Source organism: Pelodiscus sinensis, chromosome 10, assembly GCF_049634645.1.
Source record: "Pelodiscus sinensis isolate JC-2024 chromosome 10, ASM4963464v1, whole genome shotgun sequence".
Taxonomy (NCBI): domain Eukaryota; kingdom Metazoa; phylum Chordata; order Testudines; family Trionychidae; genus Pelodiscus; species Pelodiscus sinensis.
This window is the reverse complement of record NC_134720.1, coordinates 27,231,488-27,258,027: the sequence shown is the minus strand read 5'-3', so window position 1 is coordinate 27,258,027 and position 26,540 is coordinate 27,231,488. Positions and strand designations below refer to the sequence as shown.

At 41.3% G+C, this 26,540-nt stretch overlaps 1 protein-coding gene and 1 long non-coding RNA gene across 3 annotated transcripts in view; both read right to left on the bottom strand.

Moving 5' to 3' along the window:
* Positions 1 to 26,540, bottom strand: part of AADAC (arylacetamide deacetylase) — a 105,855-nt gene that overhangs the window by 74,058 nt on the left and 5,257 nt on the right. The window lies entirely within an intron of this gene.
* LOC106731496 (uncharacterized) lies at positions 644 to 10,474 on the bottom strand. Of its 2 annotated transcripts, none has more exons than XR_012906243.1 (3): positions 10,387 to 10,474; positions 2,997 to 3,160; positions 644 to 2,271 (listed from the first exon to the last, which is right to left on the bottom strand). It is a non-coding gene; the product is annotated as an uncharacterized LOC106731496 (long non-coding RNA). The 2 variants fall into 2 exon arrangements; XR_003087976.2 differs by lacking the exon at positions 10,387 to 10,474 and adding an exon at positions 10,090 to 10,380.

Sequence of the window (26,540 nt, the reverse complement as noted above, 5' to 3'; positions counted from 1 at the left end):
TTAGAAGTTAGGAAACTACCAAAGAGAACTCCAGTATATTCCCAATAGTAGCATGGTAACACAAAGAATCCCAACCATAGACCTTCACTTTATTTGACACTTAATATTATGTAGTTGACTGTAAATCTATTTCAAATGCTGTTCCCCAGGAGAAAGGGGTGGGGAGGAAGGGGGCAGAAGATCCTTTCTACCACATTTTCTTTACAAAGCTTAATGTAACTATATTATCACACTGTGTCGGTTACTCAGCATGTAATATTTCATTTAACTTAAAGTAAATTATAATTTTATACATAAAGTGGATCTTCCTCCCTTATTCCTCATCTGCAGATACATTTTAAAACAAAGTATTTTGGAGGATCTTTGGAGGTATTGGAAATGAAAGGCAAATGACTTTACCATTGAAATAAAATAAACCTTTGTGTGCTAAAAATCAAACCATCTCAAGGCCAAATCTTTCAAAAGTGACGTTAATTTGAAAAGCAAACATGTTTCATTGAGAAAATTAAAATTGTTCCTTAGCTTAGTTCCACTCTCATGTAGATCTAGAATGTGCGCCTCACTGTTTTTTCTATAGAGGTTATTTACATCATAATTACTCCTCATTCTAAACAAGAACATATAATAAACAACCATAGGCAAATTCCTTCGTTAGAGGTTTATAAAATTGTTGGAGACTGTACTTTTTTCTGGTCCAAAAAATAAAAAAAGTAATGAAGTAAGAGAAAGTAATGAAATGGACTCTCCTTGGCTATTGTACAGCCATTATTAAAGTTTCAGTAGCTCTTATGGTTTCATTGCCCATCTTTTCCCTTTCTTTTCCTCCACCCCGAGTTGTAGTTGATGGATATGTGAAATAACGACTTCCACTGCATTCAGGGTCTCAACAGCTCTTACCTGATCTCCAGGTAACTTGTCATTCACTCTTCAATTCAGGCATGCAAACTCAGTTGAAAGGAAGAAACTATAAAATCCAGTGGCTCACTTATATTCAACAATCTGTTATCTGCTACCACTAATCTACTTTTTTTTTGTCCTATGTCTGGGGATGTGTTAATGAGCCACTCACCTTGAACAGTCCCTTAGAATATGTGATAACTACTTGTGCTAAACAATCTGTTCCACCTTTTATTCTGCTGTATCACAGAGAACCTTTCACAGACCTGAAGAAGAACTCTGTACTGCTGGAAACATTGTCTCCCTCACCCACAGAACTTGGTCCAATAAGAGATATTACCTCACCCACCTTATCTCACTTTTACCACCATTGACACATGGGAATTTTATAAGATTGTCTTTTCTGCCATCTGTGAAAAAATGTGTCTAAGGCCATATCTTTACTTGCTGTGCCAGAGATCGATATTCTGGTGTTTGATTTAGTGGGTCTAGGAAGGACCTACTAAATTGAACGCTAAGGGAGCTCCCAGTCGGCACCAGTACACCTTGATTTGCAATGAGTAAGTGAAGCCGACAAGAGCATTTGCCCCTCTTGACCTCCCGCTCTGGAGATTGTGCCAAGCTTACAGTATGTTGACTCTGGCTATGTTATTTATGTAGCTGGAGTTGCGTACCTTAAGTTGACCTTCCTGGTGTAGTACAGACCTGGCCTAAAGGAAGAAAGTAGCAGTTCACATTTTCCGTCCTCTATATTAACAGCTATTCTTCTAAGCTGTTTTAAAGGAGGAGGCTGGGATTACCCCACCAACATAAAGGTCTGCATGATATGCTTATCAAATGGAATTTCACCTACATCATCAGGCTAGACACATGAACACAAATACCTATTCTCCCTCCCCACCAGCATTTAACAAGTTATTGGGGGATTGCCTTAACTAGTCGGAATAGTAATAGAAAAACTTAAGTGCCAAAAGAGTTCACTAGGGACTTAAGAAGTGATGAATAAATATTTCATGACTACAGCATATAGTTAATAGTGTATTGCTGTGAATAACATAGAGTTTTAAATAAATGAAAATATCTTCATAGCACACTACAGGTGTTTCAGCATGAGCTATTTTGGACATTTTATGGGCTCCTTAATTCAGAATCTCTTTCCTGCTAAGATTATAATGAAGAAGGCTATATCACATTTGGCACAACATCTTTAGTGAAACAGAGATGCATTTGGCATGACTGAAGAGAAATGTTTTGAATCCTCTTTAGATAAATGTGTTTTTCATAAATATGCTGCTGATTCCACAGTTTTCCACTAAGCTCTTTGGCTTCAGCTGGGTTTAATGGAAGAACACGTATGAATTTCTTCTGTGTCTTCTGTAGAAACAAGAGAGATAAAGGGACAAGATAAAGATGATGGGATTGACTTGATTCATGAACAGGCAATACTTATTCCAGAGACTCAAAGGAAAGCCATTTCTAAAACACCAAAGAAAATTCAGAAAACTATGGGGAAAGGGGCTAAAGAAAACAGCCCATAAACTACAGCCCCGCCACAGTTAAGAGACCAAAGGTTTGGACTCTTGCCTAGTTATGTCTGCTCTGCATCACTGGCAAGGGGAAGAACAGAAAACTAGGACATGGAGGTGACCCATGTCTGAAGAGGAGTAGTAAGGGGGGCAGAGTGAGGGCACCCAGATTCAGCAATTAAAATAGGCATGGGGCACATGACCAATGTTCTCTCTAATCTTTTCCATCCATGTGCAGATTTTTTCCACCCATGTGCAGAATAAATTTTTATGTGCACCAAGGCATGGAGGAATATGCATCACCAGGTAAAATAAAAAACTTCATTGTGGGCACTCTGCTAATCAGGTGAATATATTTGAATTTCTCCTGAGCGTCGGCACAAGCACACAGCTTATGGGGAACACTGCACATGAACACATTCAGGCGGGTACATGCCCCCCCCCCATGCCAGTCATATGCCAGAACACATTAACATAGGTTTATTTCAATAGAAAGCAGCGTATGAAGCAATTTGAACAGCTGTTTGCAGAAAGAGCAGGAAAGGCCATTCATCACATGCTACAAAAACATACCTGAAAAGCAACCATGCACTAGCTTGAGAGACCATTTGTGAAGCTGACATACTGAACTAGAAGAGTGATGATGGAGGACGTAGCTGTGGGGCAGGCTCCTCTTGGATACAGGCTGCCTATAGGATGGTTCCACATTGGATGCAGATTTCTCTTTTATATGGGTTCTGTTTTTAGCAGAGAAAGTTAATGGCGGTGTTAACCTTCAGACTGATAAATGAAACAAGACAAACAGTTGCGTTAAAAACCTAAAATTCAGCACAGGGTTAGCAAAAGGCTTGCCAAGAGTTGCAAACATTTTGGCAAGCCTGCACTAAAGTTTTAGCAAGCTCAGGGTGTTTTATGGTTTGAGGTTAGCCATACAAAACTCCATGATTTTGACTTGAAACAAGGCAAAACGTAGCAGATTTTGCTAAGTTTCCATTGGATTTTTTTTTATGTATTTGCAACAAAAAACAAAGATTTGTTGATTGCAATTAACAGAACAGTTGGTACATAGTGAGGATCAAACATGCACACCAGTACATTTCCAGAAGACCGTTTCAAATCTTGAAAGACCATTTAAAGGAACAAGCAAACCGATATATAATCTACTAAAGACCCAATTTTTAGAGGAACTGAGCAGATATAGGTACCTTTGAAGTAAATTTCTGAGTTAGGCCCTAAAATGTCAAGTGAGGTTAATGTTCACAATAGATTTACTGCTGTTATATTTACCAGTAAGTCACACTGTTCCTAGCCAATGGGAGCTGCAGGAAGCAATGTGGACGGGAACACTGCTTCCTGCAGCTCCCATTGGCCAGGAACACAGCCAACAGTAGCTGCAATCACTAGTACCGGCGGAGGCACGGGTAAATATAGTGGCACTGGTTTGCTAGAAACTAACGTGGGGGAACTGGATGCGGCCTGTGGGTATAGATTTGCCCAAAAACCTCAGGGTGCAAAGATTTAGAACTTGAATGTGTCAAAGGCGAAAGATGTGCCTAGATAGAGCTCTACAGAGAATGGTAATTCTATTTCACGGGGGAGTTTGGAATTTTGAAATTTGTTTTTGTTTAAATTTAGAACAAATTCCTCCAAAAATAAAATTAATGTAGAAAAACAAGTTATTCGTTTTGAAAAGAAATTCAGCTTGGCAGGCGGACTGAGATGGAACCTTGGAGCCCTGGCTCTGGACACAGACGTTCAGGCTCCTCAATACCCTCAAGTATGCCAGGCAGTCTGAAAGGGAGCCAGGAGCTTGGAAACCCTAGGAGTGAGTGTCAGCCGAGCTGGGAACTAGCATTTCCAGGCTCTTCGCTTCCTGGTTTCCTCGTAGTTTGCTCATCCTGCTCCTTAGTGGCTTATTTAGCTGACTAATGAGGAGCCCTCTGTCACACTACTTCGTTCCAGAAGACCTCCATCAGGGTTGTACTCTCTCAGAAAACTTTTCAATGAATTGGCATTTTTCATTGGGAAATAATTCTAAGTATTTCCTACCAGCACTGCATCTGGACATTACACGGACATAGTCTGCACCCAGAAGTCGTAATGTCAATGGGAGTTCTTTTTGTACAAGGAAGGCCAAACTGGCCCACAAGTTTTTGTCTACACTAGGAAATAATGTAGCTATTTTCTTTCTCTGGTGAACCCCTCTCTCCTCCGCGATGCCATTAGAGGTAGAAACTGCATTTTACATAGGGGTACATGGCATTTTAATCTCTGTGGCGTCTCAACAGAAGCTGATCTTATATCTTCTCTCATTACTTAGCTCTTTCTTTAATATTATGCACATTTGTGTCAGTTCCATATCAGATAGCGGGATTAGCAAATTCAAATGTCTCCTAATTACATAAAGGACACAGAAAACAGGCTGATTACTTCACAAGGATCATTACACCTGGAGACATGCCAAGACTAAGCAACACTACTTTATTAAGTGCAGTGGAAGTGGTGTGGTTCAGTCTCCTGCAGCACTGAAAGGGAGAAGTTGCTTTAGCTTACCACAGCAGTGGAAGCAAAATTGCCTCTTCCTATACTACAGCCAGGTGTAATGGCTCAGAGAGCAACCCAAAGTGATTCATGACTTTGGAAGGCTATAGATGGGTGGTAGAGTTTGTATTTAAACATCTTGTGGCAATTTATGGGAAAATATGTGGACCAGATCATGAGACTTTTGGGGAGACCACACAAACAGTGAGTCACGGGAATGTTGGTCAGTTGCCAACTGCAGGAAAAAGGTTTCATGAAATATCCTGCTGAATGTGTTGATTTGGAGCCTAATCCAACACCCATTGAAGTAACTAGAAAGATTCCTCTTGTAGCACGATTAAGCTACGGCAAAAATCCTTGTTAAACGATAAAAGCTATACTGTTATACTTTTAAAACCTTGTAGCTAGGTGGCAATGCATCCAGATATAGAGTACTATAGGTTTTATCCAGCATTGCCTGGATTTTTGTGGGGACTCAGCACGGGGGTGTGGGGTGCCAGAGTCAGGGCAAAGGGCAGAAAGTGGGGAGGAGGTGAAGTGGAGAAGTCAGGGCAGGGAGTGGGGGCTCAGGGCATGGAGTGGGGGATGAAGGAGTCAGGGCAGGCAGCTGGGTGGTGTGGTGGGACTGGGAGGTGTGAGTGGTGTGCCTGTGGCCATGCTAGCCACCCAGCAGCTATTCCCTGGGAGCGGTGGGGGCTGTGCTACCTGCCTGGGATCTCCCTCATATGTCTAGATTCAATAACATGGAAAGAAAAATTCAATTCTTAAAACAAAATTTTTAAACCACATAGACAAATATAAAATGTTCATGTCCTATGCATAAGTGGAAACTCTGAGTTCCCGGGAAATTTCATCCCATCTGCTTTCTGCCATGTGGAGTAATTTTACAGTTGTTTCCATAGACTAATTGCTTTTTGTCTGCAAAAGGAAGATGATTCAGGATTTTTGTTTCCTAATCAGGTTTTATTTTAAAGGTAAGTATGAAACCAATGTTAACACAAAAAACTGCAAAGTATTTTACTGGCAACCACTTTCAGAAACCAATTAACTATTAACCACAAAGACCATGTTAAATTACTTGAATCTGATTTCCCCTCACATCTTGGCTCTTCTTTGTGTGACTGGAGAGGGAAAACAAGAAACTGGAACTTAAGCATCTGAACTCTTCCTGCTCTTTCTTTGAAAGGAGCTCAAGCACAAGGCCTCAGATAAATCCAATTTTTTTTGCAAGTCCCCGGGTGGAGCCTTAGATGAACAAAATGGGCCTTAAGAGACAACTTAGAGGAAAACATGAAAAGTAAGGAAAGTAATAAAAAAGCAGAACTGACAGTGACATAAGCCTTTTAAAATAGAGCACATTAATGAGGACAACAGATGTCTCATGTGCAAGAACACCATAGACTCAGATTCAAAACATATATCAGCCTACATTCTGCCATAATTTAAATATGCCTCAGTGCCACTAAAATTATAAATCAAATAGTTAGCGTGTGCATTTGATTAGGAAAAAACTGTCCCGTTAGCTACAGTTCAGCTAAAAAGCTGCATGCCAGGCAAAAACATTTCAAAATGTTTTTAAAGTGACAGGAACTTATACTACTAGTTATGACCTGGCCTACATGCCACCATTCTTTCACTAATGAGGTTTAAACACGGTTGCTAGCAGTTTTCTTACTGGGCATGGCCTCTTTGAATACAAGAATACTCCCTAAGTCCTCGTAATGCCATCGGGAAGCACAATATCCGTAGTAGCCTCAATTCAGTAGCTAATTTGCTACAGCATTGGTAGATCAGCTAGTAGGCTGCTATCATAGAGGGGCATACTGCTATCAAAATTATTCTGTTTCCCTTGGGTCAGTAGGCTTTGCTATGAATGGGAGATTACTGATGGATATGCATGGTTGGAGTTCCCAGATTTTATTGAGACTATTGATGGGACTGGTGTGCCTATTCCCTCTTCCACTCCCAGTGGGCCTCAGATCATCAACAGAAAGAGTTTTTTCCCACTGGTGCTGCAAGGCCATTTTGATCACTATGGAAGGTTCACCAATATTTATGGGGTCTGATCTGGAAAGGGCCATGCCACCAGGATCTTTAGAAACTCTAGCCTGTTTTGCAATGAGAAACGGACTTCTGTTCTGAGGAATACTATGAATGTTAATGGTAGTTGGGTTCCTCCTCTTGCCTGGGAGAGCCAGATTAGCCTATGGTTCCTTTATGAATTAAACTTTGTACTGGCCAATTGGATAGAGAAAGGACCTGTTTACCTGTATCCTGAACAGCTGCCAAAGTACTGTGAAATGTGCATTTGGAGGGCTGAAGGACGTGCCTGATCAGGCTGCAGGCCAATGGGCTCCTATAGTGATGGAGCAAGACAGGTTCTGCTGCTGCCTCTTGGTCAGACACTGTCCGCCATGAATGGCTAAGTTGCAGCAGGCAGAGTCTGTTCTGTGACTCCCATGAAGCAGGGGAGTGCAGCAAAATAAACAAATAAAAGTTTGGAAGTTTCTGACATAGGGCATAAAAATAAGAAAGGGAATAGATGGTGAAAAGTGAAGCCTTCAGGGAGGGGTGGGCAATAAACCAGAGCTGATTCACCAGTGTTAGCTGGCCTTTGGTGCTTTATTTACCTGCATCTCTACAGGTACAGCCACTTGTTAGCTGGCCTTTGGTGCTTTATTTACCTGCGTTTCTACAGGTACAGCCACTTGAAGCTCCCATTGGCTGCAGATTGACATTCACGGCCAATAGGAGCTGTGGAAAGTGGCGCAGACCTGGACACTGCTTCCCACAGTTCCCATTGGCTGGGCATGGTGATCTATGGCCAATAGGTGCTTCAAGCAGCCATATCTGTGGAGGTGCAGGTAAATAAAGCACCTGCAGCCTGCCAACAGCTAACTCTAGTGAACAGCGTTCAGCCCGCAGACTGGTTATTGCTGACCGCTGCCTTAGGGCTAAGAAAGCTAGACATATAGGTTAAAAAAGATTTAAAAACATGTACACAAAAAGTCACATACTTGGGTTGCTGGCATGAGCCATCACACATGCTGAAACACCCCACACTGCTATTTTAGCGTGCTAGCCTCCAGCAGAGCTACTGAGAGTCTGTCTTCCAGGGCTGAGAAGCATGCTACCATCACTATGTACCTCAATATCTTGCAAGAGAGGGCCCCAAATGCACTGATTAAATGAGTACAGGAAAGAGCCTGATCTTAACTCCTATGACAGCCTATGAAAAGCATTAGGAATCTGCTTGATAGGGACTTTAGGATTTTTTTTTTAAATCCACACTTTCCTTGATAAGTGAGTCATTTCCCACTCCTTATTAAATGTGTTGTCAAAGTTGGTTAAACCACTAGAATAATGATGATTATAATTTTGGTTTTATTTGATTTTCCTACACCTCGTCCCTGGCTAACAAATTAAGACTAAAGTAGACCCTTCAGGAAATTAGTTCAGACATACAACAATTGATACAGTAAAACCTGCAGATGCTGTTTAAGGATTGGATTTATTGCTTGGAATTAAAGGTCAGAAACCAAAAATGAATAGTACTTAAGTACAGAACCAAAATCTTTAAGCAGAAAACAAACATAAAGATGTCTCCCCAACTAAGACCAATGGAGAAATTCAGAGGCTTTGGAAGGCAGATCCCATTTGAATAAGAAATTAGTGACATGGAGTCAGGTTAATGCTTTGTGAATACTTCTGTAAAGGAATGGATTGCACCCAGTCCTATTCCCCAGTACAGCAGAAGGAGTATATGGCCTCAAACAGGCATTTACATAAATGACAACTAGATTCTCTAGCTCTCTGCCCAAGACACAGTTATCTCTCTGCTTCTGTTTATTTTCAGGGTCACATTACAACTGCTTCTGCTCATTCACACAGCATGGAACAAAATTCTAGACCCAGTATTTGGAATTTACTCTTTACATTCTCCCCTAACATAGGCTTCCTCAACCCCCTTCTTTTACTATCCACTACTTGTACTTTGCACTACAAAAAACCCCCAGTTGCTTCTATTAGACTATGTCTATACAGCAGCATTAATACGAAATAACTGAGGTTATTCCGAAATAACATAGTCAGCGTCTACACTACAAGCAGTTATTTTGACATAATGTTGAAATAATGTCAAGCTGGAGGACTTCTTACTCCGACTCCTGTAACCCTCATTGTATGAGGAGTAAGGGAAGTCAGAGGAAGAGTGCTCTCTCTCAGACTTCCCGTTGTGTAGACAGCACCAAGAGCCGAAATAAGCTATTTCGAATTAAGCTATGTAGTTGACGTAGCTCCAGTTGCATGGCTTATTTTGGCTTTAGTCCTGCTGTGTAAACTTGCCCTTATTGAACACAAACAAGACTGCTTTTAACTCATCCATTTTTTTTCTGAATGAGGTCTATGATTGTCTTGCACCCAAGACGCTGCTAGTAGACCATTAGCACTTTTATGCGTAACACCATAAATATTTGGGGCCTAACTATGCCTCGCCTCCATTAGAGCACCAAGGAAGGTTCAGTGAGTTCCCTCTATGCTTCTAGTGAACCAGTGCAGGAGGTAGTCAGTCTAGCTAGCTGCCTGGATGAGGGGAGATGGGTTCTGGCAGGATGTGCCTGCAGTAGTAGTGGTCAATATAACTCCTGTAGGAGTCCTACCAGAGTTATGTGAAATCCTAATACATTTGTCACACAGCAGGAGAATAGCAGAGGATACTCATACATGGGTGACAATTCCACGGCCTACAATACTTGTCTTAGTGCTTTTGGAGACATTGTGTGTTACATACTGCTTCCAGGCAACAGGGAGTAATAAGGTAAAGCTCTCCTTCTCTTAGCAATGCAGCTCTACATCTGCAGGGGCATAATTAAGCCCCTAGGCGTGGGGTGTCCAACTAGTTATGAAGCAGTAGTCAGTATTGTGGTTACTGCTATAGAGAACTAGCCACACTCAACTGGTCAGATAGCCACATGTGGCTAGTGACTAACATGTTGGACACCATGGTTCTAAGCATATAAAACTCCCCATGAACACACACACATACACAAAGTGCTTGCTTAAAATACTTTAGTCATGTCAGTGCATAAAATAACCCGCTACACTAAAAAAGAAAAATAATGTGTACCTGATGGAGAAAGGTCAGTGCTCCTGTAATTTTCTTCAGAATCTTTTCAGCTTATTCATACAAAGTGAGCAGATATAATAAGGAAGCCACTGAGATCTAATAGATTTGGAACTGCACAGTGCTTTTTTTGTTTTAGAATAGTAACTTTTCACAGTAGAATCAGACTTAAAGAGAAACACATAGAAACAGATGTGCTGTACAAAAGCACTAACTGAAATCCAGGAAAGAAAACATTAATCTTGGGTATGTGGGCATTCATCACTCATTCTTCCGTAATAAACGTACAAGACAACTCACTGAGCTGACAAATTCTTGTTGAGGCAGTGCCCAGCAGCTGGATGGCAAAAGCCATAAGGATAGACTCCACTCTATTGTAATTCCATTGAACACAATGGATTAGAATGTTTGTGTATGGCTCAATGTCTCAGATAAGACACAGTGCAGTCACTGACCTTGGCCACCTTTTATTACATTTAATGTAATATTTTTGAACATGTCTGCTCTAAATTCAATGTTTTCCTCTTTAGTATATAAGCATGCTCAGTAAACAGCAGAGTGGGTCTGAAAGTCATTAGTCAATGGTGTTACATTGGGGATAAATGTGGTTCAATGGGCTTTTCCAGACCTGGCCATCCTTTACCTGGCCTCCAGACAATCTCTCCCACGAGCCATCTGCATAGACCCTGAATGACTGAATGGTTCAGCAAGATCAGCACTTTCTTCTGCCAAAGTTTCATAAGAAATCAGAAACAAGAACTAGATTTTGGTCTGCCACCAAAGCCAGGAAAACAACTCTCTGTCTCTGGAAATGAGCTAATGTGCTAGTAATGTCATTCAGCCTCCCTGATCTGTGCCTGGGCTTGAAATAAATGCTATTTAATAAACTGCAGCTGAAAATGCAAAGTGTTCTCATAACTACACTGGATTATGCCAGGTAGCTGTGAGCAATTTTAGTACAACCTGGTTGTGTGGATGGAAAAAGAACCTTCTCCTTTTAATATACTTCCAAAGACTCAGAAGAAAGTGCTCATGTACTATAACAAATTACAGGACTACATAGCACTTTAAAGACTAATAAGATGGTTTATTAGATGATGAGCTTTCGTGGGCCAGACCCACTTCCTCAGATCAAATAGTGGAAGAAAATAGTCACAACCATATATACCAAAGGATACAATTAAAAAAAAGAACACATATGAAAAGGACAAATCAAATTTCAGAACAGAAGGGAGATGCGGGGGGGGGGGGGGGGAAATGTCTGTGAGCTAATGGTATTAGAGGTGATAATTGGGGAAGCTATCTTTGTAATGGGTAAGATAACTGGGGTCTTTGTTGAGACCCATGCGTAGTGTGTCAAATTTTAGCATGAATGACAGTTCAGAGGATTTCTATCACTATTCTATCACTATTCCTCATGTACTATATTTTCTTCCACATCAGCATGCTCTTCCAAGAGCACAAAAGGAAGCAACTATGTATTTGAAGATCCCTAGGAACATCACTGTTAGTGGATACAAGCTTAAATCTATTTCCCCAATGTTTAAAGGACAACTGTGTACAAAAGTATTATGTAAGCATTTGCTCTGCCTGGTCAATGTTAGTCCATCAATGATTTCTCAGTCACATGACTGACCTCTGCAAAGGTGATTTAAGGTGGTTACCCTCACCCCATGGTTTGAACAGACAGAAATTGCAAAGAAAGAGAACTTTAATCTGCGTAGGACAATGACTAGCCTGACCTACCTCTTCATTTTACATTGCACCTTGATATCAAGAAGTAACTTTCCCCTAATCAGGGTTCAAAGCTGACCTTTGTTCTAGAGTTGCTTAATATTTTGAGCTAAATTCTGATGCTATCCACTGGTGTACAGGCAGTCCCCGAGTTACGCGGATCCGACTTATGTCGGATCCGCAGTTATGAACGGGGCCCTTTCTCTCCCTGGTCTCCAGCAGACCAGGGAGAAGAAGCAAAGCCGTGGAGCACGCGGCCAGCGGACAGCCCAGACGCGTCTGGGCTGTCCGCTGCCCGCGTGTTCCACCGCTTTGCTCCCCGTCCCCCTGGTCTGCAGACCAGGGGGACGGGGAGCAAAGCAGAACAAAGCCACGGAGCCCGAGGGCAGCAGGACAGCCACGGCGTGTCTGGGCTGTCCCGCTGCTCCCGTGCTCCGCGGCTTTGCTCTGGACACCTGTGGTACAGCAGCTGGGGCGCTGCCGGTTGGTCCCGTAGCGCCGCTCTGGGCGCTATGGGACCAACCCGGCAGCACCCCAGCTGCTCTGCCCCAGGCGTCCTGATTCAGCCACTGCTGGTCAGTTTCAGCAGCGGCTGAATCAGGACGCCTGGGGCAGAGCAGCTTGGGTGCTGCTGGGTTGGTCCAGTAGCGCCGAGGAGCGGCGGCGCTACTGGACTAACCCAGCAGCACCCCAGCTGCTCTGCCCCAGGCGTCCCCAAGTCAGCCGCTGCTGAAACTGACCAGTGGCTGACTACAGGAAGCCCCTGCCCCGGGTTTCCTGGAATCAGCTGCTGATCAATTTCAGCAGCAGCTGACTTGGGGATGCCTGGGGTTCTTAAGTTGAATCTGTATGTAAGTCAGAACTGGCGTCCAGATTCAGCCGCTGTTGAAACTGATCAGTTTCAGCAGCGGCTGAATCTGGACACCAGTTCCGACTTACATACAGATTCAACTTAAGAACAAACCTACAGTCCCTATCTTGTACGTAACCTGGGGACTGCCTGTATATCAAAAGCACCAATTTACTGATGCACATAATATTTCACACACAACACCACATTTCTGAACCTCATAAATGGTCCACTTCAGTTGGCTCTAATCAGGGTCAAAGGCTGTGTGATCAGTTCCCATTTTATCTGAACTGCTTTGCCCACAGTTAATATTTGTGAGTCCATTGAAGCATTAGGGCTTGGATATCTAAATGCCATAAGTGATCCTTTGAAAACTCCAAATAAGAGCCAAACAATTCTATTCCAAATGGACTACAATTATGTTAGAAGCTTAGGGATATTTTCATTCATATCAGCAATTTCTCCTGTTGTTCTGCACACAAAACTCTCATTAAGTTGATAGGTTTTCTGTACCAGGACCAAGGGGAGAACGTACCCTGTAATTTTGTTTAAATTAATTTTGTGCTGTAGTTAAACTGAAACAAGATCAATTTTCCATCATAAATTCAAGATGTTTGCTAACATGTGTCTTGTATGTCTCTTTACTTAGGGAGTTTCCTGAATAGGGTAAGTATACAGTGGCAAACTGAATTGGTCTAAGGATTATTTTGGCCTACTCTCCAGGTGCCCTATTAAAGTGGCAGGCATAACATAAGAGGATGCAGTTAAAAGTAAAATTCTTTTGATACTCCCCATTTATAGAACCTTAAAATTGGTCACAGTACTGGCTTTGAATCAATAAATGTAGGGTTTTAATGGAATACAAAATGCTTTTAGCTGCTTGGGGTCTTTCAACTATTTTGTTTTGATTTCAACATCAAAGTTTTAATATTTCAGTCAAGCTGTGAATGTATGGTTTTGCATTTTCATTCCCAGTTGTCTTTAGACCTGATCTGAAAATGAGTCTTACCTTTGAGTCTGACCCAGATAGGTGTGTATATACATATTTAAGCTACCTTGCTTGTGCATGGGTCTGAATTAATTCAAATGTGTAAATTAAGTTAGGAGAAACACTGTTCCACATCCTTTCTATTTACTTGTTAATAGTAAAATGATGTCACTCTTAAGGTGATTATTACAGTTTTACCTTTACATCATCTCTTGGATAATTCCAAATGCCTTCAGCAAATAATTTAAAAATAAATTTCACACACATAGAAGCCAGTCCATATGCCTTATATATCGTCCTCAATCCCAAAGTCCTTACTTACATGAGAGATCCCATAAAAGTCATTGCAATTATTCACATGAATGGGGGCTGCAGACTTAGGCCCATACTAATGAACTGTATTTAACTGCAGTAATTGCTCTGACTTCTTTTTAGACCACTTTATCATCTCTGGCCATTGTGCACTAAGGAATCACTTCATTTCCCTTGTCTATTTTCCAGCCTACCATAAATAATTAGCTTTTGTTACGCTGTCAACAGTATATCACAGCATTAGTTGTCACAGCTGTGACAATATTAAGCATGTCATTTTATGGGAGACACCCTGCATATACCCAACCAGTGAGAAAGATGCTGTAGTCAGCATCAGTTGAAATAACAGTAAGAAACAAGAAACACTTCATTACCTTTTTTCCCTCCTTTATGGATTCAACAAGAATTTTGAAAGCTTTATACATAACTGAATGAAAAAGAAAAAAACAAACTAGGAAGACGAATTAGAAAAAAGCGTTAAGAGAAATTAACTATAATATTCAAAACCGACTTCCTAGACCTGATCACAATTCTATTTATCCAATGTATTAAACCTGTTGGAGACTCAAAAAAATTGCAAACAAACTACTGGAACATATTTAAACACTTTGACAAACTTCTGAATGGATTTTAAGATAACCTTTGTTTCTCCTCACCCTGTATTCTGCATACCAAAGACCAGCCGCTTCCTATCTCCCTCCAGGCACAATCAGAAACCAATATTTCCCACCATTCTGAATCCTCTGCCCCATTTCCACCACAACATTTTTTTATTCTGCTTCCCCTGCAACACTCAGTCTGTGTCTAGACTGGCCAGTTTTTCTAGAAAATCAGCCGCTTCTCCAGAAAATCTTGCCAGCTGTCTACACTGGGTGCTTGAATTTCCACAAAAGCACTGACGATCTCATGTAAGATTGTCAGTATTCTTGCAGAAATACTATGCTGCTCCCATCAGGCAAAAGTCCTTTTGCGCAAATGTATTTGTGCAAGAGGGCCAGTGTAGACAACTAAAAACTGTTTTGTGCAAAAAAGCCCCGATGGCGAAAGTGGTGATCGGGGCTTTCTTGTGCAAAACCACGTCTAGATTGGCACAGACGCTTTTCCGCAAAAAGTGATTTTGCAGTAAAGTGTCCGTGCCAATCTAGACACTCTGTTCCGAAAATGCTTTTAACGGAAAACTTTTCTGTTAAAAGCATTTCCGGAAAATCATGCCAGTCTAGATGTAGTCTCAGTGCTCAAGTCAAGCAAATTCTTCATGTTATTACAGGGAGACAGATTAATCAATTTGTGGCCAATGCTGATGCATATGAATGGGTAAGAATATGTAAATCTACAATTTTAGAGAGAGGAGACCTAGCAGTCACACACACTAATGGTGGGTGAAATTGCTGCTTGGAGAAGCAAGCTCCCTAGCTTTTGGCCCCAGCCATACTCCATTGCTCCCACTTTGCCCAGACCCTGCCCCTTCCCGCTGTCTCCCTCCTCTCTTCCCTTCCCCCTCCCTGCTAACCCCTTTCAGCGAAAACCCTGACCCCAAATGCATGACAAGGTCAGGCTATAGGGGTAGATTAGAAGGGGAGAGAGGCAGCTCTAAATAGCAGAAACAGCCCTGGTTAATTAAGAGAGGGTCACCTAGGGTAGCAAGGAGCAGCTGACCCGAAGTAACCATGGGTAGAGCAGGAACAGCAAAGACAGGGCTGCTAGAAATCAATCAGGGCCAGCTGATCTCATTTCAAGTTGCCACAGAGCCTTTTAAAAAGCCTTCCCTGCTGGGGGAAGGTATGGAGGTAGGTTGGAGTGAGGCGGAGAGGACTAGAACAGATCAGAAGAGAATCAGGAAAGCTGAGAAAGTGAAAGAGGCATTGCCAGAGACAGCGGGGGAGAGAGGAGGAGCTCTGACAAGAGTGTTTGGGCTCCCTTCCCCAAGTAGCCTGAGAGTTCAGCTGACGGCTGGGAAGGACTATTTTCCCAGTCCTGGCAGAGCACCAACACCCTTCTAGCTGAGAGACAGAAGACCAGACCTGGCAAGGGCAAGTGGGCCTGTGCTGTAGTACCTAAACGATCTGCAAGATTGTGAACTGAACGGGGGCCTGGAGCCCAGGACTGGGACTGACCTTGCCACATGAGCAAATGACATTGGAAAAAAAAAAGACTTTTATCGATAAAGAAAATGGAGCATGTTTTCTACTCCTTTACCAATTAATGTCTCTTTTAGCAGTTTCAATGCTATGATAATAGGTATGGGAAGCTGGAAGGCTTTTCACTTAAAAATGATTAGCTCTCATCCAGAAGAAGACTCACCAGGCTGCAACAGCTTGCTGTGGGAGACAGAGCTAGAAAGTTATGAGAAACTGGACACTAAGACCCAGGGAGGGCAATGCCTTCCCTTGTCTCTTATGTCTACCTTCTATGGCCACACAAAAAGTTACCTGTTGTATCAGTAAGCATATAGTTCTAGACATTTCACCTTTTTTCAGGAGTACTGAAGTTCTTCTCAGAAAGAGGCCATGTCCTCTGGTACAGATTGGCTGGAGAGGTTGGAGTTCATGCAAGAATTGTCCTTTACATCCCCTTGATCATGAGCCAGTTGTATCAGTTCAGTCCAAAACTTAGTGCTACAATAGCAGCTGGGGATCAGTGAGATGCAGGGAAACCCTGATAATGTCTATTTTACTCCACTTAATGCCACAGAAGCAGGAATGGCATGTGAGCCTCTAAACTAGTTTTCCGCCCTTGGGTCTAACATGATCCTATCATAGCTTTATTACCCTTGCAAGCCACAAGGCAAAGACCCAAGAACTTGAGCTGCAATCTTTAAGATCTGTAGTTTGCTTTTTTTTTTTTTTTTTTTTTTTTTTTCTGGTAACAGAGAACAATGGGCATTGCATCACCTGGCTCAATTTGCTATCATATTCAGCACATTTCCCCACTGAGAGAAACGGAGTGGCCATTGTAAATCAGAGCAAAATGCCGTTAAACTTTTAACTGTTCATAATAAGCATACCAAGAAACACTCACATTCTGGTGTGCATTTAGTAGACATTTGTTTTGTTTTATTTTTGTCTTTGTTTGGTAGAGCTTGAGAGATTCTTGGGATTCAAAGTGCATTGTTACAATTAGCATTCATTAATCCATTTGAAATTAAAATCATTAAGGCAGAGACATAAAGGAAATAAAGGAAACTGAATGAAAGCTACCAAAATATTCTTCATCCACTCTTTGTTCCTATGGATATTATAATATATTTTGGACATGCTCTCATTTTCATTGGTGGTTCACCAGTTCCCCCCTTAGCATCACTCTCACCCTGCCACATCTGATATTGTGCTTCACAAAGACTCCAAAACACAGTTTTAAATGCCCTGGCATTTCTTCTCTTACTGCTAATAACTTTTACTGTCACTTTATTTGCTGTATTTCTGATGTAAATAATTTTCAGCAATAAGAGTGAGGGACACTGAATTTCATGAAACGTTGCTAACTTTGGGACTGAGGCCATGTCCACGCTACAGAATTATGTTGACCTAATTAACATTGGCATATAGCCACCATAGTTATTAAACTGCTTGTGTACACGCATGCTTGGCTCCTTGTGTCAGCTGTGCATGTCATCACCAGGGAAACTTGCATTGTCAGTGTGGAGCATTGTGGGATAGCTCCTGGAAGCCAGTAAAGGTCAACTTAAGCAGAACAATGTCTACCCTGAGGCTGATGGACCCAGTTACATTAACTGGTAACTCTATGGTACTTGGAGTGGTGTGTTAATAAATTGGCATAGTGAGGCATTTATGTCAGCAGTGAATATATTTCCACAGCTAGGTTGAGGCAAGGCAGCTTACATTGACCTAACTATAGTGTAGACCAGGCCTAAAGAGATCAACAGTCCTGAGACTTTTCTCCTCCCTTATACCCCTGAGGCCAGAAAGGAAGGCGTACTTCTTGTAGGTGGACATGACCCAGGCCATTATTGGGCTGCAGACAGGTTAGCATAAAATGCTGGGGTGTTTGGGCAGGACCAAGTATAGTAAGAAACCTCATACTTTTGTTAAAAAAGTTACTGTGTGCACATCACACTAATCACATGAGGTCTGGTTTGAGGATTTTTATACCCAGCAGTTGTTGGCATATGGTATGAAATATCACAAGGTCACTAGGCTGAGGCTTTGTCCTCCAGACCTCCTCCTCCAAGAAATATTTTTCTACTTCTGGCTGTCAGTCCCTCTCCTCTTCTCTCTGCTCCTGTCTGTATTTCTCCATTTCCTTTCTCTGCAGCCTGCAGCACATACACACTTTGCCAAGCCCTCTTTTTCTTTTAAACTCAGACTTTAAGGTCAGAAGGGATCATTGTGATCATCTAATCTGGCCTGCACATTGCAGGCACAGAACCATCCCACTTGAAATAGACCCCTAACCTCTGGCTGAGTTACTGAAGTCCTCAGATCATGATTTAGAGACTTTAAAACTTGTGTAACACATTGGCTTGTGTAGATGTACTGTAAATATTGCCTTCTACCCTTCTCCAAGCTCATACCTACTTTTATCCATGGGAATGGGCCCAGTGACTTCAAAGAGACTGCTTGTGTGTGTAAAGTTAGGTATTACCTTGTAAATTGGGACCTTATTTCCAGACATGCTCAATATTTATTGGTTAGTGACTGGCTGTTCAAGTAGCTCATCAATTTAGTGTTTAATAGCAATTCTGTTCCCAAAACACATTATGAAATTAAGTGATGACCTTGTTCCCTGTATATTCACAGAGCCACATATCATCACTGAAGTCCTCAGATCATGATTTAGAGACTTTAAAACTTGTGTAACACACTGGCTTGTGTAGATGTACTGTAAATATTGCCTTCTACCCCTCTCCAAGCTCATACCTACTTTTATCCATGGGAACGGGCCCAGTGACTTCAAAGAGACTGCTTGTATGTGTAAAGTTAGGTATTACCTTGTAAATTGGGACCTTATTTCCAGACATGCTCAATATTTATTGGTTAGTGACTGGCTGTTCAAGTAGCTCATCAATTTAGAGTTTAATAGCAATTCTGTTCCCAAAACACATTATGAAATTAAGTGATGACCTTGTTCCCTGTATATTCACAGAGCCACATATCATCACTGATGCTTATAACAGTGTTTTGATGCTTATAACAGTGCTGCCTTAGTTCTGCCTCTGTCTCAGTCCATAAATTACACAGGGACCCTTTTGCTGGTTCAATACCTTGTGCAATTATTTATAATTTCACCCCACCACCTTGATAGCATACCTCAGACCTTTCCTAAGCAGAGGAGAGAGAGTGAGCAAGTGAGCAATCAATCTCTCTCACTAACCTTTTCCACCCTCCTCCAAGCTCTTCCTTTCTGTACCTATTTGTTGGGGTCTTGACTAATGGCTTAACTGGCCTTTCTGCCCTACCCTGCCCACAAATTTGGCATAGCCTTGCATAGTCTGTTTGGGGCTACTGTGAAGAGTGCTGACTCAGGCCTTTGTACCTAGCACTCTGTCACACTGCTATACCCCCTTTCATTACGGCCAGCTCAGTGGTTGATTTTCTTGATTCCTCTCCACACTGAATCTTGAAACAGACATTCCATCAAGTGCCCATGCTGACACTTTTGAATCCACAGGAATTTAGTTTGCAACACATTTCATGCTTTAGTCTCAGGACTTTCAATGGTAATAATGCACCTGTAATATCTATGGATGTCAGCTCCCCTTAAAAGGTGAGAAAGCTATTTTATGCATTCTTCCAGGCCCAAGAGTGATAAATGGTCATCTTTGTTTAATAGTAAGCAAATTACCTTCCCATTTCCAAATGTGACACTGCACCACATATTCTTCATAGTGATATTATGGTGATATGTATAGGGCATGGTTATGATGCATTTTGTACTAGATAAGTCATGTGAGGTGTTATTGAAAAGGTTATGATTTGCTGAATATCATTATCCTACTTGTACACATGTATCATTTTTGTGTCTAAAGTTATAAATATCGACTATGGATCTGTGCTTCAAATGTAGTCATACCTAGGTAATGCCCACTAGACAAGATACTTTTTAATTTTAGCAAACAGACGAAAGCAGATTACCTAGAGAATGAACAAAAAAAATGCAAACTAAGCTTAACATACTAAATAGATTTGGGTATGGATAGAAGATTCTCACCCTAGCTGAGGGTACAGGCAGATTTTGTAGATTCTTAAGGCAAAAACTACACATGCTTTGTAGCTTGGAATCCCCGGGACAATTGGCCATTAGGAAAAACAACAGGCCTTAGAAGAAGTTTATCCCCAGCCCGGGGAACCTTCCTGAGAATGCTACAGATAGCCTGTAAGTAATGACTGCTTTGACACTCTGATGACATGTGACCAGGCTACATGATTTTAGACTCCATCTTGAGATGTTAGTATTTTTCCTCACACATTAGTCTAAAACCAAATTTTGAAACAAAGGATTCCTGCCATGTGTGACAGCTATCTAGGGCAGGAAGTGATAATCATCTGAGGTACTTTGCTTCCCCCACAATACAACTCCTGGAAAATCTGAGGAAAAAAGACTGAACTGGGGAAAAGTGCTGGACCTAGGCTAAAGGAATTTTTAGCCTGGGTCTGAAACATCCGGGGATTCCAAGCTACAAAGCATGTGTAGTTTTTGCCTTAAGAATCTACAAAATCTGCCTGTACCCTCAGCTAGGGTGAGACTCTTCTATTCATACCCAAATCTATTTAGTATATTAAGCTTAGTTTGCATTTTTTGTTCATTCTCTAGGTAATCCGCTTTCATCTGTTTGCTAAAATTAAAATCTTTTGCTTTAATTTGAACCAGTCACCTCTAACTGCATTCCTTGGGGAAAGTCTCTGTTTGGGCAAATGTGCATTGTCCTCTCCACTTTGAGTGACAGGCAGAATTGGTATTAAAGCCACATATTGGGCAGATTTGACCAGGACAGGATGGAACTGCTCTGGGGCCCTATGCTGGTAAACTGGTGGTTAGAGAGCCTGCTGGGAATGTCCTTGCCTGTGTGAATGCTGTTGGGCTAGCAGGATAGTGTGGATGAAAGCCAAAGGTGGTGGGCCAGAGGGCTAAGTGTTGCCCCAGGAGGAACGTGTCATACCAAGATCCTATCACTCCAAATACAAAAGTTTAAAATGAAGTTTAAATGTAACAAAACAATGCACAAATAAGATCTTTCGCAACATGTTCTCTGTTACATGGATCTGACTTGGACCAAATCATCCAATTGTATTTAGCTTTTAAATTTCACACAAACAAATCAAAAGAGCATTGCTAATAAAAAGCAAAAAAGAAAGGCTGACAGCAAGACCTGTTTCTAGATTTGATGAAAGTTATATTGGCCTATATAGTCCACAACATGTTTTGAGACACAGTTTGAAATGAAGACATTTCAGAAGTCTGCAGTCAAGCAAGTAAAATGATACCCAAGTCACCAACAAAACAAATTAAATTTTGTTTAAAGACTCTGTGTGCTATGTTCAATGGCAAAGAAACAAACTTGAGATCATAATATCTTGCTTGAGCATAACTGCCAAAAAGGTAGGGAATGGGTTTGTAGACTGATGTGGCTAAACAGATTTTAAAATTTTCAAATCCACAGTTACTCATGAGGAGGATTACAAACAAAAATAATAAAGAAATAAAACAAGGCCTCAGTTCAGCTAGGAATTGCCTAATTTGAAGCACATTAGTAGTTCCTTTGAAATCAAGGGGGCCATTCACATGCTTAAAAGTAGTCATGTGCTCATGCCCTGCTGTATTAGGGCCAGAGGAACAGTATTACTACATGTGCACAAGCCAACACATTACAAGCAAAATATGAACATTTATGCCTTCCAAGTCAGAGCAGAAAAAAAAACAAAAAACATTTAATTCTAATCTGATTTTCACTTTCCACTTGTAAAATTCAGACAATAAAATTTATTTCACCAAATGATTATCTACTTCATTTTAGAACATCTCTGCTTTTGAAAGAGTGTCTGCACAATAAAACACAACTGAAACATTGTGTCAAAATCTAAATGTGAAAATATACTTACTATGGTGCTGGGGGGTGATATGCAGGAGGTCAGAATAGGTGATCTGGTCTTAAATTGTATGGTTCTATGAAGCAAAATTCTGCTAATTTTGAACAATAAAGACAACAAAAACAAACTTCTTATGACTTTCCATCATTTACCCTGGATTTCCTTGAGCCTTAGTCTTTATTTCTTACAGAATATGTCACAGAAGTTATATCTAGAACAGTAAAAGTTAAAATTTGTCATTCATTTTTTCAATGTGTCTGAATGGCTAGCAAAAGACTGATCCATTTTAGGAAGCAAAGTCATTGTCATATCATTAATGTGAGCATGAAATTATGATGTAGTGAAGGTTTAGTTGATATGTTTGCAGGGCAATTAAAAACAAATATACACCCACCAGTGCACAGGACAGTATGTAAGATCAAAAGTTGGTTCTCTTTGACTAATTCAAAGCTGAATGAAAAGGTAGTGATGATGCATTAAACAATTTAATTAAAGACTAGAGTTAGATCCTGGGTTGTATTTAAGAAGCACGAAGCAAAAATCAGGAAGGTAGGAATAACAATATACAAGGAAATGCGGCCTAAATCTCACCTTTGTATTTCTGTTGCAGTCTGTGCAATACTGATCTTCCTGTGGTGCTTTAGAGCAGGGGTGGGCAAGACAGCGTCTGTGGGCTGGATCTGACCCACCAAGCGGGTTGATCTAGCTCACAGCTGCCTTGCTACTCTTCCACCCCAGGCCAAGCGAGACCTGGGGAAGGGGAAGTGCACAAAGTCTCCTCCCCACACCAGGAGGAACCACTCACTCCTGGCAGGGCGTGGGGTGCGAGAACCTTCATGCACTTCCCCACTTCCAGGCCCTTCTCAGTGGCTGGGAGGTGAGGCGAGATGAGACACCTCCCAAACTAAGTGGAAAACCACTCTCTGGCCCCTTCTGATGCAGCTGCTACACCAGCAGTGGCCCCCTGGTAGGACCACACACCTTGGATCCCTGGAGGAAGTCTGTCTGGGAGGAAAGAAAGAAAGAGAGAATATTTCTCTAAAGTCCTTCTGCCCCCATCTCTGACACCCACTCACCCACCTTCCCTCCCTTCCTTCTTGGGGGGGGGGAGGGGCAGGAAGTGTCCTCATACTGCAAGGGGTGCATGCGCTTAGAATCATAGAACACTAGAATTGGAAGGAGCCTCGAGAGGTCATCAAGTCCAGTTCCCTGCCCTCATGATAGGACCCAAACAAAACAGCTGTTCAAAACAGCTGGCAGTTCTCTCTACGCGCTGGGTGCCCCTGGCAAGGCGGGGGTGGGGCACAAAGATTTCACATGTTCCCCAAGTCCCAGGTCAATCAGAGTCTGAGGGTGAGGGAGCACTTGAAGTCTCCTGGACCTGCCTCTTCTGCCCAAGGTCCCACCCCTTCCAGGGTGGTCACAATCACTTCTGAAATTCACGAAGTGGGCTCCCCCTTCAAAAATTATTGCCCACTCCTGCTTTAGAGCAACCAGAAGGCTGCTCTAACATATATTCAGTGGCTTCAAGAAGCTGAAGATGCAGCAAGTGTTGGAGTGTTGCAGGGGCATCTTGGCTACATACCTTTCCTCCAGTCATTCCCTCTTTTGCCTGTTCTTTCACTTGCAGGGTAGAACTCCTTTGTTGGTTTAATGCTGCTGAATTAACTTTATACAGGGGTGATCCTCCCTGGGCCAGTTAAACTTGGTGTAGGGCCAGAACATGGTATACTAGCTGTGTGGTACAATATGGCTACACCCCCCACCCCTGATGAATCTGGCCTAAAATGGTCAATATAGTTATGAATGTAAGTAATTTCTCCTTCTTCCTGCTTTCCTCTTATCGTCAACTCGTGTTTTTCCTCTCCCTTTCAGGTTACCACAGTGCTGCCAAGTTCCAACCAAACAACAATTTCCCTCCGTGTTCTAGGGGAAAGATGTTATTAAAACTTAGCTAGCAACTGACCCACACGTATTATTGTACCAAATAGTTCAAGTTACCTATTGGGTCCTTTTGATGCATGAAGAGATAACCAGTATTGAGAGCTCAAATCTCTCTAGCGTGCTATCCAATGAGTGAAAGCTGATGCACAGCACAACTTTTCAGGGTGGCAGCCTTTCCATAGTGCTTTGAGTACAGAGTGTGCAATACTAGTCTTATAGAATGATCTCCACGCCTTTTCATAGTTTACAACAAGCTTGATAAAAAAAGATGTTCTGTTCATGTAAAATGTATGTTATAAACTACTAGAGAAATCCAACACTTTATTCCAAAAGAATACACCCCAAAATGCTAATCCCATAATTCAAATGCATGCGCTCTGTGCACAAAAAGTTTCATAGGTGACCTACCTACCTTCAACCACAAGTTATTAATCAACCCACCAGCCAAAAAGGCACAAAGCCTACATTCTTGCCGCAGATAAACCTAGCCATCCCTCACAGCCCTCCTTGAAAAGAAAAAAAAAAAAAAGATTTTTACAGCATTACAAACCAAACTCCCTTTTCTACCACTATCCTAATTCAACAAAACACAAAAAACACAAGGCAGCTGAGACTGAGGGGAGCTGGCCAAAAGTAACATTATCACTGCTAAACATGTGCCATTGATTTCAAAGTTCTAAATGAATGGCTCCAGCCTATTTTCAAGGCTGTAAAGAAAACATATTTTGCTGGAAACACACACAAGAATGTAGGTCACCAGCATGTTGCCAAGTGTAATTAATAGTCTGTCATTTCTTCTAAAGACAACAAAGCATAAGAAACAAATTTTAAAAACAATTACATGTGCTATCGGATCAGGATTTCACAAACGCTTCTGCTCACAGACAGCCAAAGCATTTTGGATTTTTTTGCTTTGCACAAATTTTGTACTTCTCAGTCCGATCTGATCAATTTGTTTCCAAATATTGATACCCACAATGAAAGAGAAACTCACATAGACTATTTTATTATAGGGAATAAAATAATCATTTCAATTTTTGTCACTCATGATGAACACCGGAAAACATGCCATACACTACACTTTTCCCCCCAAAAAATCTATTATCTGAAGCATAAGCCCAATGACTGGGTGAATGCATCATTTCAAATGCACTGAAGAGGATATTCAAATCTAGGAGAAAATGGAGCTTGATTGACAGCAACTTACTTCCTTAAGGTCTCCCATTTGGGTGTCAAAAAATAACAAAAAAGTTCACAAAGAAAGAAGAAATTTCTTTTGATCAGGCTCTTCACTGCATTGGTAAAAGTTATGCATGTGGTTGTTGACAGTAGAGACCTAGGGTAAAAGTAGAAGCAATAACTGTTATGAAGAAGTTTGAGCAAACCAAGAATATTAAAGAGGAAAGAAGAAAGAGGAGTTGCAGTGAAAGAAGACATGGAATTATGCCAAAGACAACAAAAATAATCTGTACCCTGTGTAATTTGCATAAAATGAGTAATCCTTCCCCACATTTTAAAGATTTGATAGAGAAAACACAGAAATGAGGTATCTCAAATATATTTTATACAAAATTATTTAGTAATGGATATACATATATTGCCAAAAATTAAAAACAAAACTTCAGCACTCAAATATAATTTTGAATACTAAATGAAGTTCATTTTTGTGCCGCCCCAGTCTTGCTCTTTGTCTTCTAGTCGATGTGGTGCAGATTTGCACTTTTGAGGAAATCTTGGGGAAATCACCCAAGATTAAGATATGCCAAATAAAGATAAAATCATGAGCAACTTTCACTGGTATTTACAAGGCTCAGTAGGTGTTGCCCAGTCAGTGGGAGTGCAAATTCTTACGGCTATACTGTATCCAATTCAACTAAGGCATTTCTAAAAAATTGAAGATTTCAAAATGCAACTTGTCAGCTGATAACTAAGTTTGTTGTTATACACTGGCTGTAGCCCATCAATAAGATCTAGTTTTTTTCCCCCAGTTGCCCGACACTTATATTGGCAAAGGACACAAAGCACATTTGAATATGCACTCTACCTGCAAAGTCATGTGAATACTTGCATGGTTATGTGGCTAAGAGCTTACGAGGGGGGAAAAAACTTAATGTGTTACATTAAGAAAAGAATTCCCTCTCCACACTTTTATCTCTAACTTTAGACATTGGGAAGCAGATAGTAATTCAAATAAAAAAACATTCAGAAGTAATGTCTCTCATGAAATAGCTCCCCAGTTTATAGGCCTGTAATTTCAAACATTTGTTGCAATAATTCGTTACTGGGATCTAATTGCTGAAATCTTTGCTTTTGGCTGAATAGGGTTATGCAGATGGATTTCTGGTGAACTCTTCCCTCTTCTGGCCTCCTCTCTTCAGTTCTTTTGTAACAATTCCTTTTAGTTGGCTCTTTCTTTGGGGCAGTCCCTTTTGGGACTAGTGGTTGAAACAGATGGTCACTCCAGCTTTTTAACCCCTGTATGTTCTTCCTTCTTTTTGGGGTCTTACCTTTCCTCCCAGTAAGCTCTATCAGAAAAACAAAGCCAGAGAATTGGCAAATAGCCAAACACCAATACAAGAAA